This window comes from Hippopotamus amphibius, chromosome 9, assembly GCF_030028045.1.
Source record: "Hippopotamus amphibius kiboko isolate mHipAmp2 chromosome 9, mHipAmp2.hap2, whole genome shotgun sequence".
In the NCBI taxonomy this organism is placed as follows: domain Eukaryota; kingdom Metazoa; phylum Chordata; class Mammalia; order Artiodactyla; family Hippopotamidae; genus Hippopotamus; species Hippopotamus amphibius.
Genome location: NC_080194.1, coordinates 102,994,208 through 103,011,846, shown reverse-complemented (window position 1 = coordinate 103,011,846; position 17,639 = coordinate 102,994,208). Strand labels below are relative to the sequence as shown.

At 49.9% G+C, this 17,639-nt stretch overlaps 1 pseudogene; it reads right to left on the bottom strand.

The window, feature by feature from the left end:
- Positions 1 to 3,972: 3,972 nt before the first annotated feature.
- On the bottom strand, positions 3,973 to 16,036 carry LOC130829394 (zinc finger and SCAN domain-containing protein 25-like; annotated as a pseudogene).
- Between the last annotated feature and the right edge of the window lie 1,603 nt (positions 16,037 to 17,639).

Sequence of the window (17,639 nt, the reverse complement as noted above, 5' to 3'; positions counted from 1 at the left end):
TAAGAATCTGCCTGCCAGTGCAGGAGACATGGGTTCCATCCCCGCTCCAGGAAGATCCCACATGCCACAGAGCAACTAAGCCCATGAGCCACAACTACTGAAGCCCCTGCACCTGAAGCCTGTGCACCTAGAGCCCATGCTCCACAATAAGAGAAGCCACTGCATTGAGAAGTCCACACACTGCAGTGAAGAGTAGCCCCCACTCGTTACAACTAGAGAAAGCCCAAGCTCAGCAATGAAGACCCAACACAGCCAAAGAAAGAAAGAGAGAGAGAGAGAGAGAGAAAGAAAGAAAGAAAGAGAAAGTAGAAACAAAGAATAAAAAGGCAAGATAGTGTAACATGGAAGAGCTAAATTGGACTCCATGTTGGATCTGTTTCTTTGACTTTAACCTTTGCTTTTCATTGCTTTAATCATACACAATGGCCTGCCTCAGGGAACCCTACCCACCCACATCCCTTCCCCAAGGCTAGTCAGTCCAGGAGATGTTTTGCAAGACTGATAACTCTTTTTACTTTACTTCCCCACCTCTCCCTCTCTGATTCTACAAAAGAAACTGGCATCCAGACCCTGATAAGATGGTTTTTTGGAGACACTAGTCTGCCATCTTCTCGGTCTGCTGGCTTCCCAAATAAAGTTGAATTCCTTGCCTCAGCACCTCATCTCTGACTCACTGGCCTGTTGTGCGGCAAGCAGAGCAAGCTTGGACTCGGTAACAATAGGAATATGAAATGGTAAGAAGCCCAAGGGAATTTCTTTGACTTGTAGAAATTCTAAGTGAATTTGATGCATTACCTCCCCAGGACAGACCCTGCAATTGGCAGGGCAGCAGCTACAGATGACTGCCAGACTGGGGGCCCGCTGCGGGGCAACTTACTGCAGTGTTCTTCCCTCGAGAGCCTTCTAACTATGAAAAGGTAGAAATCCAGGTCTTTCATCCATTCAAGTATTTAGATCTACTATGGGCCTTGAAGATGTTATTATGGAGGCAAAAATGTTGGAACTGGCTACACTGTGCTTAAGTGGCCCCCACCATGCACATGCATTCACTGGGGACGGTGAATCTAGGCCCAGGCAAAAGCTCACTGCCGTGTGGAGGCTTCACAGCAGGTACTTGCCTGAAAGGAACCCAAAGCAACCAGCCAGGGTGCCTGTGATGGATCCGAGCATCCAGCCCTGAGATTCTGCTTCAATAACTCTGGGCTCTGCTTAGCAACACTACAGTTAACCCTCTGATCTCTAGTAACTCCTCTGTTTTCTAGAAATTACGCCACAAGGTCTTTAATTAGCAGGAAATAGCTCTAGGCCTTGGAAGCTCAGTCCTTTCTTTCAACAGCTAAACCACCTAATTTGCTTCAGCTCTTATCCTGAACCCAAGGGCAAGGGTTCTCAGCCAGGATCAGTTTGGCCCCCAGAGGACATTTAGCAAAGCCTGGAAACATCTTCAGTTGTCACAACTGGGCATTGAGTAGACCGAGGCCAAGGATCCTGCTAAACAGCCTACAGACTCACAGAACAGCCAGGGTGGCCTCCAAAACAAAGCATTTCCCGGCACAAAGGGAGAACCGTCCCGAGGTTGAGAAACTCAGGCAGAGTTTAAAAGAGCAAGTAGACTCCAGAGAAATGCGTTCTGCCAGTTCTTCTGTCTCAGGAGTGGGTTTGAAACCAGCTTATTTTTTAATAAACAAAGGTTCTCCTACTTCCCCCTAGGTACGGCAAGTACATCAGCACACTCAGCCTGCGTACAGCACTCACCCTGGCACACACTGTGAGAAGCAAACTGTTAATGCATTTCTGTCCAGGGACGGACCCTGGGCAGAAAGTTACCCTGGGGACAAAAGGGTTTCTCTTACAAAGGCCATACCCCTTGGGAGTGGCACCCTTCCTCATGGTCACAGCAGCAGGGCGCACACAGCCAGGCCCTGAAAGCGCACATTAGCCCGACGTGAGGGCACTGCAGACACTCAATCCTACATGGTGAGGGCTAAATATAAAGCGACCAAATGTCCCTGTTTGTCCCGGAGCCCCAGTTTACACCACTGTCCTGACATAATTAACAGCACTTCCCTTCACTCTCAAAAGGGGCAGGAAATGGACAAGATGAGCTTGTATTACCCTGTCACACCAGAGAGCAAAGAAGCTATCAAAAATGACTAAGGTTATGTCGAATCGGGAGCCAGTGTGAAGAGGCCTCCACTTCAAATTGACCAAAAGTGAAATGATTTGAGCATCAATAACAACTATGGTGGACTGGTTTAAATTCATGAATGCATTTTGATTAAAAAATAATAATAATTGATCACTTTTACAAGAAGAAAAGCCACCAGATCATTATTATTATGAAAACAGGTAAACAAAAGGAAGGAAAAATCAAGCATTTCCTTTCCTCTATGAACTGTATCTAAGAGTGAGGGGACACTTCTTACAGAAGCTTTCCAGCTAATAAACGAAGAATCTTTCACAGACTGAGTGAAATAAATACATTTAGGTTCCTAACATCATATAATGAGAAACAACCAGACATGCCACCATCTGCAATACGTTCTTGCCAAAATGTGAAATATGAATCTGGCTACACCTCTACACCTGTAAGTTTTTAGTCAATCAGTCGGCAGAGAACTATATTAAATTATGCCGTGAGTATGCAAACAATAAGGTTCAGAATGTGAGAAACTCCACAGGATAAATAATGCAGTTGTTTCAATGAATGAATTTCAAGGGGAAGGGGACTTCCCTGGCGGTCCAGTGGTTAGGGCTCCGTGCTTCTACTGCAGGGAGTATGGGACCAACCACTGGTCGGGAAACTAAGAGCACGCGAGCCGTGCAGCTTTTGTGGCCAAATAAAAAATTAAAAAAAAAAGATTCTCAAGGGGAAAAAGGGATAGGAACTATAGATTATTAGACTTAGAAGATAAAGCAACAAATTACAATTTATGGATCTTACTTTGATCTCAACAAAGCTTTTTAAAAATTATGTGGTTTTTTAAAAAAACATTAATTGGGAATTAAGGAACTGTTTGACTTTTTTAGGTATGATAATCGTATTGTGGGTTTTTTTTCCTAAAGAATCCTTACTATTTAGAGGTATACACTAAAATATCTATAAACAACACTTGGGATTTGCTTTAAAATACTTCAGTTGGGGAGGAAGATGAGAAGAAGGATGGGGCAGAGATGAAACAAGATTGGTTATCAGTATATAACCATGGTTAAAGCTGAATGACAAATACATGAGGATTCACTGATGAATGTTTGACATTTTCTACTATGAAAAATTCCTAGATAGAAAAATACAGAAAACAATATTTGACATTTGAATAGGTATCAAAAATAAGGCTGCTACAACTCCACTGAAAAAGTTCTCTTTTGAGACTCTTCTGAGGAACTGTCCATAAGCTTTGATCTCAAAGCAGACAGGGGGAGCCCATGTGGCAAAGACGGCAAGGCCTGACTCTTACAGAAGCTCCCTTAAGCGATCCCAACTGGCTGAAAACCCAGTGCAGGATCAGAGAATCTACTATTTAATTCAGGTAAACTGATGACTGATGAGCAACTCTGAATCCATGCTGCCCCTACTCCGCCCCATCCCCACCCCCAGCTTTGGAATACAGACTTCCTAGAAAAGGCCAAACTCAGGGAGGTCAGCCTCCACATCCCACAGACTAGAAGCCAGAGGCTTAGGAAAAGCCTTCCATTGGCTTTGGCCTCCAGGTGGCTGGAAGCCCTGCCTGGCTTGTCTGGGGCGTGGGGAAGAAAAGTGCTGACGCTGCACGTGGACCTCGACGTTGCTGAGAAGTAGCAGCCCAGCATCTCAGAGAATGTACGTCTCAAAGGGCCCTGGTCAGTGTAGCCCTGTGGGGACAACTGAAGGGCCAGGAGGTCATTCACCACGGTTATCTGCCAAGAAATGAGTGATAAAATAATGTGTTTCAAAGAGGACTGAGTAATGCAACTCTCTGTACTGAAGTCATTACCATTTACCTTATTTAAAATGGGAATAGGGGCGGGAGGGGTGAATCCCAGTGAAAGAATATAATATTGAGGCACCATTAGACAAATCGCATCTTGCAATTACAGGACACAGTCCAAAGACTAACTTACAGTCCCATCAGAAGACTAATCACTCAGCAGCCGGCGTCCAAAGGCACAGCATTACAACACTGCAGTGTGGTCCTGGCTAGTTAGGCTGTTTCCAGAATGTCCAAGAAAAAGGAAACCCTTTAACGATGGCAAAATAAATCTTAAACACAGTTACAAACACTGGATCTCCTCTTTTTTTAATGTATTTTTTTTTAACACCTACAAACATCTTTGTTTTTCCTAAATTGGCACTTGTGCAAAACAGACAGCTACCATCTCATCATCCCCAGGTGGCCCTGAGGGACCCCAAGCACCTCTCAGATGACAAGGACTGAGATGTACCGAGGACAGAGATAATTCAGGAACAAGAGGTAGGTGGTGGCGAATGCATTTCAGGGCCAGAAGCTGTCAGGACCAAGGCACGGGCTCAGATGCCAGGTCCAGAGGGTTCCTGGGGGCATCCACAGGTTCCACCTTGGGTGGTTCTGAAGATCAAATACGCTCACTAACACACAAGCTCCACAAGGACAGGGATTTCCCCCTATTCTATTCACTGATGTACCTCAAGCATCTAGAAGAGCTCCTGGCACACTGCGGCCTCAATAAATATTTGTGGTATGGGTCAAGTGAGGAAGCAGCAAAGTGCATTTTATATACTGTAAAGTGCCATCAAATATAGGGTATTGATACCAGCTCATTTTTTGGACTCACTGAATTAGAACTTTATACAGGACTGGATGATTTTCAAAACACTCCCAAGTTTATACAGTGAGCAACAGCAGAATATTAATTCCTAACAGATGTGTGGACAGTTGTTCGTGTTCAAGGAATAATGGAATGGGGGGGGAACTACCAATGAGAGTAGAATGTCACAGAGACAAAGGGGCCACAAATAAAGTAAATGAGGCTGCCTGAGTGACCCCAGCTGGGAGAGAGACCAGGCTCCAGGGGCGGGCAGCACAGAGCAGAACAGGGCAGGCGAGCGCGAGAGGACCTTCCTCCCGCTCAGCACTCACGGCCAGCGTAACTCAGGACGCTCTGGGCTATCAGCAAGTCTGCTTCCAGGGCCCGATCAGGCGCGCTGGGGCAACGAGGTCTCAGCGGTCTCCTTCACTGTACTCCTAGCGCCAGGTGCACAGCAGGTGTTCAATAAATATGTGCTAAATGGAAGAGCAGTGTGGGGAAGAAGGGAGTCAGAGTCTGAGCGAATGACCTTGCAGGGACACAGCTCTCAGAAAAGCGAGGTTCAAGCTGCTGACACGGGACAAGACTTCGCCTTGACAACCAGACTTGCTCAGGAGGTGGATGTGAAAACACCCACTAAAGGAGAAAAACCTTGACCTGAACTGAAACTCGGGCTGTCACTTCCTCAAAAGATGGTCAGAGAAAGTGTCAGCACCACTTGGGTAGGAGACATGAGACGCTGTGCTCGCTGGCATCTCAAACAAACCAGGCCTCTCTCTCCCTTCCCCTACGTTTGAGAACGAGTGGAAAGAAAATGGGTCAACGCGCCTCTCTACACCCAACACTCCTCGACGCCCCCAGCCCTTCCATGAGTACAGACAGGCGCATCTTCCAACGAGGTCTCCCTCCGCCTGGTGCTCCCGCCTTCTGCAGCACTGTCCGTGAGTAAAAGAGGGGCCTTCGGGCAGGGCGCGCTCACTGCCCCGGGGTCTCCTGGCGATGCTGCGTTTTCTAGTGCCAGTTGAGGATGGACTGCTGGTTGAAGCTCCGACCGCAGCCAGGGCAGCAGTAGGGCTTCTCCCCGGTGTGGATCCTTTAGTGCCTGACCAGCCGCTCCCCCTTGCTGAACTGCTTCCCGCACACCTGGCAGCCGTAGGGCTTCTCCCCGGTGTGGGCCCGCCGGTGCACAGCCAGGTTGGTGTTTCTGCTGAAGCACTTGCCGCACTCACAGGTGTAGGGCTTCTCTCCGGTGTGCGTCCGCCGGTGCACGTGCAGGTGCTGCTGGCGGCTGAAGCTCTTCCAGCAGTCCCCTCACTGGAAGGGCTTCTCGCCCGTATGGCTACTCTGGTGGACCTCGAGGTGGTGCCGCTGGCTGAAGGTCTTCCAGCACTCGCCGCACACGTAAGGCCGCCTGCCCAGGTGCGTCCTCTGGTGCTTCAGGAGGTACTCGTGCAGCGCGAACCCTTTCCCGCACTCCCCGCAGCCGTACGACTTGTCCTCTTTGTGGGTCCGTTGGTGTCTAACCAGATTTGAGCTCCGACTGAAGCCTTTTCCACACTCAGGGCACTGGAAAGGCTTCCAGAAGGAGCTTTGGGACTTGAGGTCATTGGTCAGAGGGGTGATGCCCTGCGGGGGAGCGGGTGGCCCGGGAGCGTTTCCCACCGAGCTCCCGGCCTCCTGCTCACAGGTTCTTCCAAGCTCCGGGCCCTAGAGAGCGGCGTCCCCAAACCTCTCTGCCGGCCCCTGAGCAAGCGGCCCCTTGCGGTCTGCCGGCTGGGTCTTCGCCTCCTTCTCCCTGCTCCCCAGGCCTAGAGGACAAAGCAGATACAGACTGATTCTGAAGCACACCTGAATGCAGACTTCTATGTTAGAACCTGGCTTCTGAGAGTGTCCCATTAACAATCCTTTCTTTTTCCCTTTAACCAACCACCTCAGTACATTTCACTCTCTGACTCTAAAACCAGACATTCCTTTACTTCCTTCCATCTGTTAGGGACTGAATGTTGGTGTTCCCTCCCAAATTCACAGGTTGAAGCTCTAAGCCCCCAGGTGCTGCTATTAGGAGGTGGGGCCTTTGGGCGCTAATTAGGTGAGGTATGAGGGTGGAGCCCCCAGGATGGGATTGTGTCCTGTAAGAGGAGAAGCCAGAGCTGGCTCTCTGCACACACAGAGGTCCATGAGCATGATCCCTCATGATGGGATGAACGTCCTTATAAAAAGAGGAAGAGACACAAAATCTCTCTCTCCCTCCCTCTGCCACATGAGGACATGGCAAGAAGGTGGCCGTCCATGAACCAGGAAGAGAGGCCTTCACCAGAGACAACCACTATGCCAGCAACTGGACCCTGGACTTCCCAGCCTCCAGAACTGAGAGATATAAATGCCTTGTTGTTGAAGCTGCCCATTCCGTGCTATTTTGTTACTTCAGCCCAAGCTCAGACAACCTCCATGCCTTCCCACTTAAGAGTCTACTAAATTTTAATACCCTCCCTCTTAACTTTCTAACAAGTCAGACTCTGCTTTCCTTCAAAATCTGACTCAGTGTTTTCCTCTAAGGAACATGCCCCGTTTACACCCTTCCCTGGGTCCCATCAGCACATGTACTCAATCAGCACTGTGTATTCCACACTTACTTACACGTGACCTTGTTGCACGTGCTACTCTACAATCACCAGATGTTCGTTCAGCTGCCCCAGGAACACAGACCTGTTCCAGCAACGGGGAGGTCCCAGCACTTCTCCACGTCCTCCCTCAGCTCACTGTCCCTGCTGGCACTGTGCCCTCTGCCTCACCCTGTTTTATTAATTGGGGTCTCTGGGAGCCTGGCACAGGGACTGACTCGGGAGATGCTTCAGGACTGCCATGAGGAATGAACCCAGTGTGTACAGGCCACCCCTACATCAGAGTGTTTATTAGGACCGAATCGCCCTTCTACAAGTCCCTCCTCTGATCCCTCTTATACTGTCTCTAACTTAACAGAACAGTTGTTTACAGAAGATCACGGCGAGAGGAGAGAGGTACTAGGGAGCGAAGAAACCAAGAAAGAAGAGGGAAATGACAAGTAATGCTTAAATGGGAAAGACTCCTTTCAGGCAAGCCCATTAAGATAAAAAGACACTTCATGCCTCCTGATGTGATAAAAATACGAAGGACACAGCTCTCACTTCTAATGTAGTCTTTTATTTTGCACTTTTAACGAAATTAAAAATGTGCAAAACACATAGAGCTGAAAGAATTTTCATAATGAACGCGACCATGTAAACAGCAGCAAGTTCAGGAAATAACATCACCAGCACCCAGAAGTTCCCTCCCATCCCCTCCAGAGACACCATCCTGCCCCCAGGGGAACGTGTTGTCCAGGCTTTCATCACCATAAAGTATTTTTGCCTGTTCTTGAACTTTACGTATTTGATTCACACACTGTGTCTGACTTCTGCTCAACTAAGCTTGTGCAATTCCCCCATATCGTGGTGTAGCTGCGGTTGCCCTGCATTCTTTCTCATCCGTGTATGATGTTACACTGTAAGATTACACCCTACTTATTCATCTGGCTGGTATTTATCAGGGTAGTTTCCGGGTTTGAGGTGTTATGAAGAGCAAAATTTAAATTAAATGCAATGCATGAACCTAACTGGACCATGGGAAATGTGAGTACGTGCTAGAGATCACATATCATGGAATTTACATTTATTTTCTCAGGCCCAAGCCTACATAGTTGTCAGTGCAAGAGCTGCCATCACGTGGGAAGGACTCTGAGGAAGACTCAAGGTTGAGGCGGCTAGAGGATGCTACGCTCTGGAAGCTGACCTCTGGCTCACCTGGCCTCATCCTAAATGTTAAGGAAGTATGTGGGCTGCTTTGAAACAGGGAGCAGATAACAGGACAAGCATAAAGCCAGTCTCTAGAACAGTCAGAATGGTCAGGAGGGTGTAAAAACTCACTGGGAACAGGAGGGCAGAACCCTTACCACACACGGTGGCATCTCTGGCAGAGGCATGTCCCTGGCAGTAGGATGAAGGCGCTGGGGTGCTGGCACCTCCGTGCGGGCACTGTGCATGGCCCCTGCACTGTGCCGATACCTCAGGTATCGAGGGGTTCCACGTCCTTTGCCATCACAGAAATATCACATCTTTTCATCACACGTAGCAACCCTGTCCTGGACCCAGGCTTCCTGAGCCCCCGTGGCTAGTCCTTCTGACACTACTCCATGACGACCACTAGTCAAAATCCCACACTTAACTTTACAGTCGCCCTTTGTATCCAAGCTTCCTACTCCTCAGACTCAACCAACAGCACATCGTGCCAGACTGCAGCACAAGTTTATTGAAAAAAATCCACGTATAAGTGGACCCACAGAGATCAAACCTCCATTGTTACTGGGTTGACTGTATGATACTTTTGCATGTTTTAAGATGAAACATGTTTTAAGATGAAAAAAGACCAGGTGATGTCAGTACAGGTGAGTGGTCAGCACATAGCTTACAAAGAAGTTATGAAACAAAGAGAGTCAGAGGGAACAAAGGCCCTTCGCAGCCCCAGTTCTCCTCTCCCCACTGCCCCCCCATCCCACTGCCAGGGCCGTCCCGCACTGCTCTTCCTTCACTCCACGGCCCCAGCCCCTGCGGAGTCTGCCGGCTGTCCCCATGGGCCCTCAGCCTGCACTTCCCAGGCTCACCCTTCCCTCCTCTCTTCTCCTGCCGCTCCTCCCCCATGAGCTCCTTTCCTCCCAGCTCTGACCCCAGATAAAACCCGGCTGCCACCCAAGACACCCAGCTGGGGCCCTGCTTGCTCTGTGACACGGGCCCACACCAGCCCCTCCCACTGCTGAGATCCCACCGCAGCCCCGTGCCCTTCTCCACACACACACTGCAGGCTCTGAGGTTTCAGAGACGTTAGTCCTGCCCCAACACAGAGCTGCTAACATGGGGCCTGCACGCAGCGGGGCACTCACTAACACCTGCTTGTGAATGAGACCGAGCGGGGGGGTCCCTCTTTTGCTGCTTTTCTCTTGCTCTCAAGCCTCGGTCCCCTCCATTCACAGATGCAGAGAAGGAGTTCGTTCAGGGCATCCTAATGACTGACCCATCTCATCTCAGCTGGAATAACTACCTCATGTTTTCCTGCCCCTTGTCCGCTCCTCTCCTGATTCGGTCCACATGCTCCCGCAGACCCGTTTACTCGTCTGCCATGACATTCCCTACCTTTACCAGCAGCCTCAGGTTCTGAAATCTGGGGCAAGAACCCTGACCTACAGCTTTCAAAGCTCCTCAGTTTCTTACCTCCAGGATGCAAACAGTCTTACCTGGAGATGAAACCCCACAGTCCTGGGGTTCCATGTACTCCCCAAAGCAGACTATCTGTGCTGGGGTCACATGCCTCCACTCCTCCTCAGGGAAAGCCAGGGCCATGTCTTTAAATGGACCCAACCCCTGAAACAGCACAGGAGATGGCGATGGATAAAGAAATAATCCCAAGGTTGGAGCAGTAAAAAAGCAGAGAGACACAGAGGACAACACTCCAGGGGAGAACAGAGCAGGAAGACAGAAGGAACCGGGGTCCCGAGACGGCCCCGAGTGGGACCAGAAGTGCCTCCCTCTCAAGTTTTGTGACAGAGAAGTGGTGGACCTGTCTGAGTCACTGTATTTTTGTGTCTCTGCTGCAGCCACTTAGCTGGTACCCAACAACCGTGGCTTCCAACGTCCACCCTTCAATCCCCTCCACGCGACCCTCACGTTTGCTGAAGACTGGGGGCTGCTGCTCCGCCCCTCATCCAGAACTGATTTTTCCTCAGAGAAAAGTAAACACTTGGGCAGGCCCTGTCTTAAGAAACAGCGCCATGTTAAAATCATTGTGTTGTCATTGCAACAGCATGAAGAACTACTGTGGTAGAGGAGAATATCTGACCAAATTCAAAAACGCTGAATTCTTTCTTCATCTCCTCTAAACCATAATCTTGGAAAACAGAAACAGGAAACAGCACAGGCATCAAACCTTGCCCAAACACAGCTTTAGTGAGCTCACACTTGAGTCACTTCTGGGAATTCCCTGGCAGTCCAGTGGTCAGGATTCCATGCTTCACTGCTGAGGGCCCAGGTTCAATCCCTGGTCAGGGACCTAAGATCCCACAAGCCATGTGGCATGGCCAAAAAAAAAAAAAAAAAAAAAAATTGAGTTACTTCTTTTTTTCTGCCAAATGACATCTTTTATTCTATAAGGAGCTCTTCACTTTCAGACTCGATGTCCCCTTCAGAAAAGTGCCACACTGAAAATCCCCCACCTCCCTAGGAACACTGGGCATCCCATGGGAGACATTTACACCATGGCGGGAGTGCCCCACCTGTGCTCTGGTGACCCCCATTTGTGGCAGGCCAAGAAGTGTTAACAAGGCCCAAACTCCTGGTGCAGCCACAGGAGGGGCCAGAGACCACTCTGCTTGGTGCTCCTGGGAGCCCCCACCCAAGTCAGCTACACTCCTGCTGACACAGGGGCGTGTGGTCCAGAGGCAGAGCGGCAGCAGGCGCAGCAAAGGCTCTCCACAAAGGGCTACTGATCTCCTGGCCACCCAGAACAGCCTAGATCACACCTGTGGGGTTGCCACTGCTGATGCATTCCTCCTCACAATTACAGGAGCAATACTGAGTCGACGGAGGGAAAACAAGGGGGCAAAAAACCAAAGAGTAATACAAATGAGTGAATTGAGCCTCATGCCTGGACCCTAAGGCATAAGGCTCAATTCAAACTAATCACTAAGGACAGTAAAGTGGGGAAAACAAAGCTGTCACATCCATCAGAACAAGAAAGGTAGAATAATTCAACTCTGTGCATGGCACTCTGCTATGCCGAGAAATCTCTGGGAAGGTGAGCCTCACTCAAAGCAACATTGAGATCCCTGGAGGGCAGTCACTGCTCACCTGGGATCCAGCTGTAAGGAATCCCGCTGCCATCTCCTGGTCTCTGGTGTTCACTGCAGGGAGGCCAGGACCAGCCTGAAGAACTGGCAGAGCTGAGCAGGGAAATACACCAGGAGCAGGATTAGCGCTGCCCTGCAGCAGCTCGTTCACAGGCGTCCCCCACCTGACACACAGGACCCCAGGAACCATGAGGAGACTCCGCACAGGCAGGGCTGTGGGTGTACCCTACCCGGTTCTCAGCTGGGAAGAAGGGCCCAACCCAACATGTGCTGCCCTTCAGGGCTGTTCACCCTCCCAAGTCACACTCTGACAATAACCCCCTTTGAGATTCAGCAACACAATAAAGTCACATGTTACTTTCAGGGATTCAGTTTATCTGCCCACTTAAAAAAAAAATCCCTACATGTCAGCTACATATTTCCTGGCAGTTTCTATAAGGGATGTGAAGGAAAGGAGAAGAAATGATAAGAGCATGATACCAGATATACCCCACAGAAATCGAGAGATCAGGCTATAGAAAACAATTTCACTTCATCTGTTTCCTACAAGTCAAGGAAGTAGCCAGGGAAACAGAACCGCACCCTGCAGGTAACTTAAGTTTACCAACTGCAGGGTCTGTAAAGGAAAGGGGAGGGGGCAGGGCACGAAGCACCATTTTCTGTGCCTTTTCTTTCTTACTGCTTGCATCTTACCCTGCTCCTGGAAGGCTTGCGTCCCCTCTCCGAGGTCCTGGTTGAGCTGCTGCGCCTCAGTGCCTTGGCCTAGGCCTTGAACTCCTTCTCCATGAGGCATCCCCCACTTGGGCTTGACCTCCACTGGCCCCAGGTGGGCACTTGGTTCCCAAGGACCTCTGCAAAGTGCTGTCTCCTCCTGCTCTCCCTGCATGTGGCACGGAACCTAAGAACAATCCCCAACACCTATTAGAATGAGGATGCATAAGGCTGTGAAAAGAGTTGAATTAAAACCTGAAAAAGAGACCCATTCCAGCTGCAGGGGAGAGGAAGGACCAGCCGGCTTAGCTCTGCCCTAGGACATCAGTGAGAAGGTGAACAGGAAGCTAAACTGTCTTTATTAGGCTCCGAGCAACTTCTATGTATCCATGCCATTTTACAAGAGTCCCTTCTGCCCACCTCCATACTGATCAAACTCCACCACCAACAACATCACCGAGAGATGTTATTATTCTGTTGAGAACTTTAGCCCAAAACACTCACTATTAGAAAAAAGATTTCCTAGTTACAGATGCTAAAAGTAAAAAATACAAAGCCTAGACTGTGCAGTGAATTAGTGAGAAAAAATTGCTCTAGAAATAGCAAGGAAAACCCAAACTCTTAAAAACAGGCCCTCCTGGTCCACTTTTAAGCTCCCTGGTAGGCCGTCAAAAAACAAAACAAAACAACTGTCTTAGGATTATACAGGAAGTCAGGGGTGACTGCAGGGGGGAAAGGGAGGATAAACTGAAGAAAGATTGTTACCTGCAAGCAAAACAGTAATATTCAGTCCTGCCCTCTGTTTCCCAGACAGCAATCAAACTGTACCAGAGAAGGACAGACACATGGCCAGAGTCCCAAGGAAGCATCTGAGGTGCAAAGTCACTCACCATGTGAGCTGTCTGAGGCAGCATCCCAGACATGGAAACAGCACTGTTACAGACAATGCTTCTCAGGAAGAACATTTCACCAAGTGGAATTCCCTGCATTCCCACATGCACCTCTGCCCAAAGAGGAATGGGTCCACCAGGGACCTGGAAACCGATCACAACTGCCTTCTTTGGACCCAAGGTTCACAAGGGAAATATGGCCTGGCCTCTCCCCTGATGACTAAAAAAGAAGCTAACGCCCCTTCCACCAGCCCTGCATCTTCCCTGGGGATGGCTTTCCTTGCTGAAAATTCCTCTGCCCTCCAGAAAGCACCTCAAGTGGTCTGGGAGCAGAGGCGGGAGGTTCTGCACCTCATCCACTCCCACTGCTTCCTTGAATCTTTCAGTCCTTTAAAGCTTCCCTTCCCACACGAACGAAACGAGACCCAGATACCCCCTTCTCACCCACCGCCTTGGCCTCCAGGGCTCTCTCCGTGAAGTCCTCCACCATGGCCACCAGGGTCTTGCCACTCTCCGGGCCTTGCTCCCGAATCCAGGCGTAGAACTCCCCGGGCAGGATGGTCAGGAACTGCTCCAGCACCAGCAGCTCCAGGATCTGCTCCTTAGTGTGCAGCTCTGGCCGCAGCCACTGGCGACAGAGCTCCTGGAGCTTCCTGAGGGCTTCCTGAGGACCAGCTGCCTCCTGGTAGCGGAACTGCCGAAACCTCAGGAGAAAAGTCTCCGGGCTGGCGTCCTCCCTTGCCCTGCCCCATGGCAACTCTTTCTCCAGTTTCACCACAGGGACACCCATTTGCTGCTGAGGATCTCTCGCCATCCCTGGACGCTCTTTAAGCATCTTCACATCCCCTCCCAGAAGACTGAGGGTCTGCTGGGAAGACCAGACAGACAATGAGGACAGCATAAATAAGACACAGGGAAAGTCAGTCCATCCCAGTTCTGTCTCTACACCAATGAACATTCCTCTGGAGAACATGATAACAAGGCATTTTCAAAAGAGTGAACATATATCCTGAAAGTCATGTCAATTTAATCAGTAAGTACCTACTAACCACTTATTATGTGCAGAAAGTAAACAAAAAACATATAGGACTTAGCTTATACCCACAAACAGCTTAGGATTTCATGAGGGAGATAATACTATAATCATAAAATAATACAAGACGGGTTACAACCAGGTCAGTCACCAGGGTCCACTCTTACAACACTAAAGAAAATACATATTCAACACACATCCATGTATGGCTGGCACACAAAAGCTAGAAATAAAATAGAAAACAGGACAGATAAGGTGCTTGCCTTTTGATACTCACAAACTGGTGCAGCAGACAGAAAAAAAAAACAAATGTAAGCAAATAAACTTCAATTATAAATGGAGATAAGTTCTAAAAAGGAAATAAGCAGGGTGTTACTAGAGCCAATCAACTTGGAAAAGGCTTTTCTGAAGAAATGATGCTTAAGATGCGACCCAATGAATGAATGAGGATGAGGCAGTTATTCAAAGAACATTCCAGGCAAAAGCCTGGGGGCTGGACATTACTGGCAGTCTGACAACAAGCCAAAGTGCAGTGTGTCGTCAGCAGAGTGAGAGCGGGACAGAACTCAGGGGCAGGCAGAAACCAGATAATCCAGGGCCTGGGCACACAGTAAGAATTATGGGCTTTATGCTTCCTTATTTTTGTGCAGACATACATGTTCTTCAAAAGTCATTCTGCCTGGGAAGTGTCAGCAGAGAACAGATAAGAAGGGTCAAGAAGGGAAGCTGCACTTATCGCGGTCCAAGCAGCAGATGATAGAGACAGATCAGGGTGGTGGCAAAAGAAGCAAAGTCAAGACATTTTGGAGGTAAAACCAATTGCTGGTGACGAGGATGTGACTGTGTGCTCAGCCTAAAGAAAACAACAGAACAACACATATACCATCACTATAACTGATCAAAAGATTTCTAACTTGTGTGGGCTTTACTGTTCAGAAAGCACGTGAACACACACTCTAATACTTAAACCATCCTGTTGGGTGAGTACTATTCCCCCTGCTTTTCAGAAACTGAAGATGTTAAGAGGTTAGATTGCAGGCCAACCTCGGCCTCCCAAAACATGTGGTACAGATGAGAAACATGGGAAGCTAAAGAGAGAAAGCTTTATGCAGGTTCAAGTACTCATGAGAAAGAAGAAGTCTGTAGTAGACCTGGGGCGGGGGGGGGGTCACCCTAAATGGAGCAGAGAATAAGCAACTGGCAGTATGTTCGTCCCAAGCGTCTGCTTAATATTCTATTGGGTGTTTGTGTATTTATCTATCCCTCTTAAATGTACATTCATTTTCGGTCTATTCATCTTCGCTGCTGTATCAACTGAAACTTCTTTCCTGGTTTTCTAGCTATTGCATTTGTTCATGACTGCATTTACCGTATCATAGTTCGAATGTTTACCCCGCGTGCCACCATCTACAAGATTCCTTCCCTTTAGGCAAGAAAGTTCCTCACTCATCTTTCACCCCTAGCACATAACTAACAGGCGTCCCATGGCTTCTTTAAATGAGCGACTCGTTCTAAAATGACCACCTTCGCGCTTCACAGTGTTCCGCTTTGGTTCAAGATACCGGGGTCGTGGACACCCTTCCGTTAAACCAACCCTGGCCGGACGGGATCAGCCTCGCTCCTACCTGAGCCCAACGCGGTGCGGTCCCGACCCGCGAGGTCTCGGTGCCGCGGGAGGCCGCTCCGGGGAGACGCACCGCCCGCCGCCCGGCCCCGCCGCCCGGCCCCGCCGCCCGGCCCCGCCGCCCGGCCCCGCCGCCCGGCCCCGCCGCCCGGCCCCGCCGCCTTCGCCTCCTCCCGCCCCACACCTGGGCCGGTCTCGCCCTGGCCCGCGGCGGACCGGAAATGGGTGACGGACACTATCAGACAGGTGCGTCAAGGAAGGACCCCTTCCGTTTCCTCTCTAGGACGCTCGGAGGCCGGTGACTCTCGATGGTCGGTCATCCCCGGGGACCGTTCGGGAGTGCGCGCGGGACCACCGGGGCGCCCCCCTCCGCCCCGGCTACCTGCTCCACTCGAGGCTCGCGGGCGCCAGGCCCCTTCTCGCCTCCGTGCCTTTGCACCTGCGTTCCCTCGATGGAAAGGGCCCGCCAGACACACCGCCGGATACCGAGCCTCCCTTAGGGGGTTTAGAGCCCCGACGGCCAACACGTGTTCATTGTAGCCTCCGGCGTTCTGTGCGAGGCTTAGGGGCGGAGGGTGACGGAGGGTAGCACCGAGTACTGTGGGTTCACATAAGAGGCCTCCACCCTGGGTAGTGTGGGGGCGTAGGGGTAGGCGCTAGTCATGGAAGGCTTCCTGGAGGAGCCAGCACCTGAGCTCAGATTTGACGGGTGGACCCAAGAGTGAGGTCAGGTGCCCCCAGCGGAGGGAGCACGACGAGCCTAGCGAGTGGTGGGGATTGGCGGCTTTCCCTCACCCTCAGAGCCACTGGAGCGGGCGGCTGGGCTGGGTAATTCGGGTGATAACCTGGAGGCAGTGGGAAGCCGCGGAAAGATTAAAGGGTGGGAAGGAACCGATTTTAGAAAGATACGACAGAGAAACCTGTGAGAGACTGAGCAAGAGGCGGGGAAGTGGAGAGATGACAAGGCTGGCCGTGGGTTAAACCAGGCTAAACAATGCAGCCTCGGAGAGAGAGGATGAGCGACAGGACTGGGGCAGTCGTGAGACTAGAGATTGCAAAGAGGGTTTAGATGTGAAACCTACTGGTAAAGTAAAATTGGCAAAGTTTAGGGATTGATTGGATCTGAAGGATGAGAGAGATAGCGGGGTCATCTAGTACATGACAAAGGCCACATCTCATAGCAATAAGACTGGACTTTTAGAAAGTGGAGAACTGGTTGGTCATCTGGAAGAAGCTAAGTCCGTTCCTTATACCACATGCCAGGGCAAAGTCAAGCCCTGCTCACAGGGTCTCACACCCTTTTATATTACAAATTATATTATCCACCCACCTTGGAAACGGTGTGGGATGGCCTCCTCATGCACTAACATGCCCTCACACCCAAGAGGGACAAGGCTGAACCTTACCATCCAGGACCAAGAGAAACAGCCTGATGGAAATCTGTCTTGGAAAACTGAACTATACCTAGCGATATCAAAAACCATTGTTCAGCTTGCCATGGAGAAGACACAGGGAGAAAGCATTCTGGAAGAGACAGAGAGAGATTGGATCAGATCACGTTTCCAGGTTCACCTTGGAGAAGAAAAAGGGGCTCCTCTGAATTGGGAAAAAAAGAATCAAAGATGGGTTACATTCTAGGTTAGGGCTCAGCAAACTTTTTCAATGAAGGGTCAGGTAGTAACTGTCCTAGGCTTTTTGGAACACACA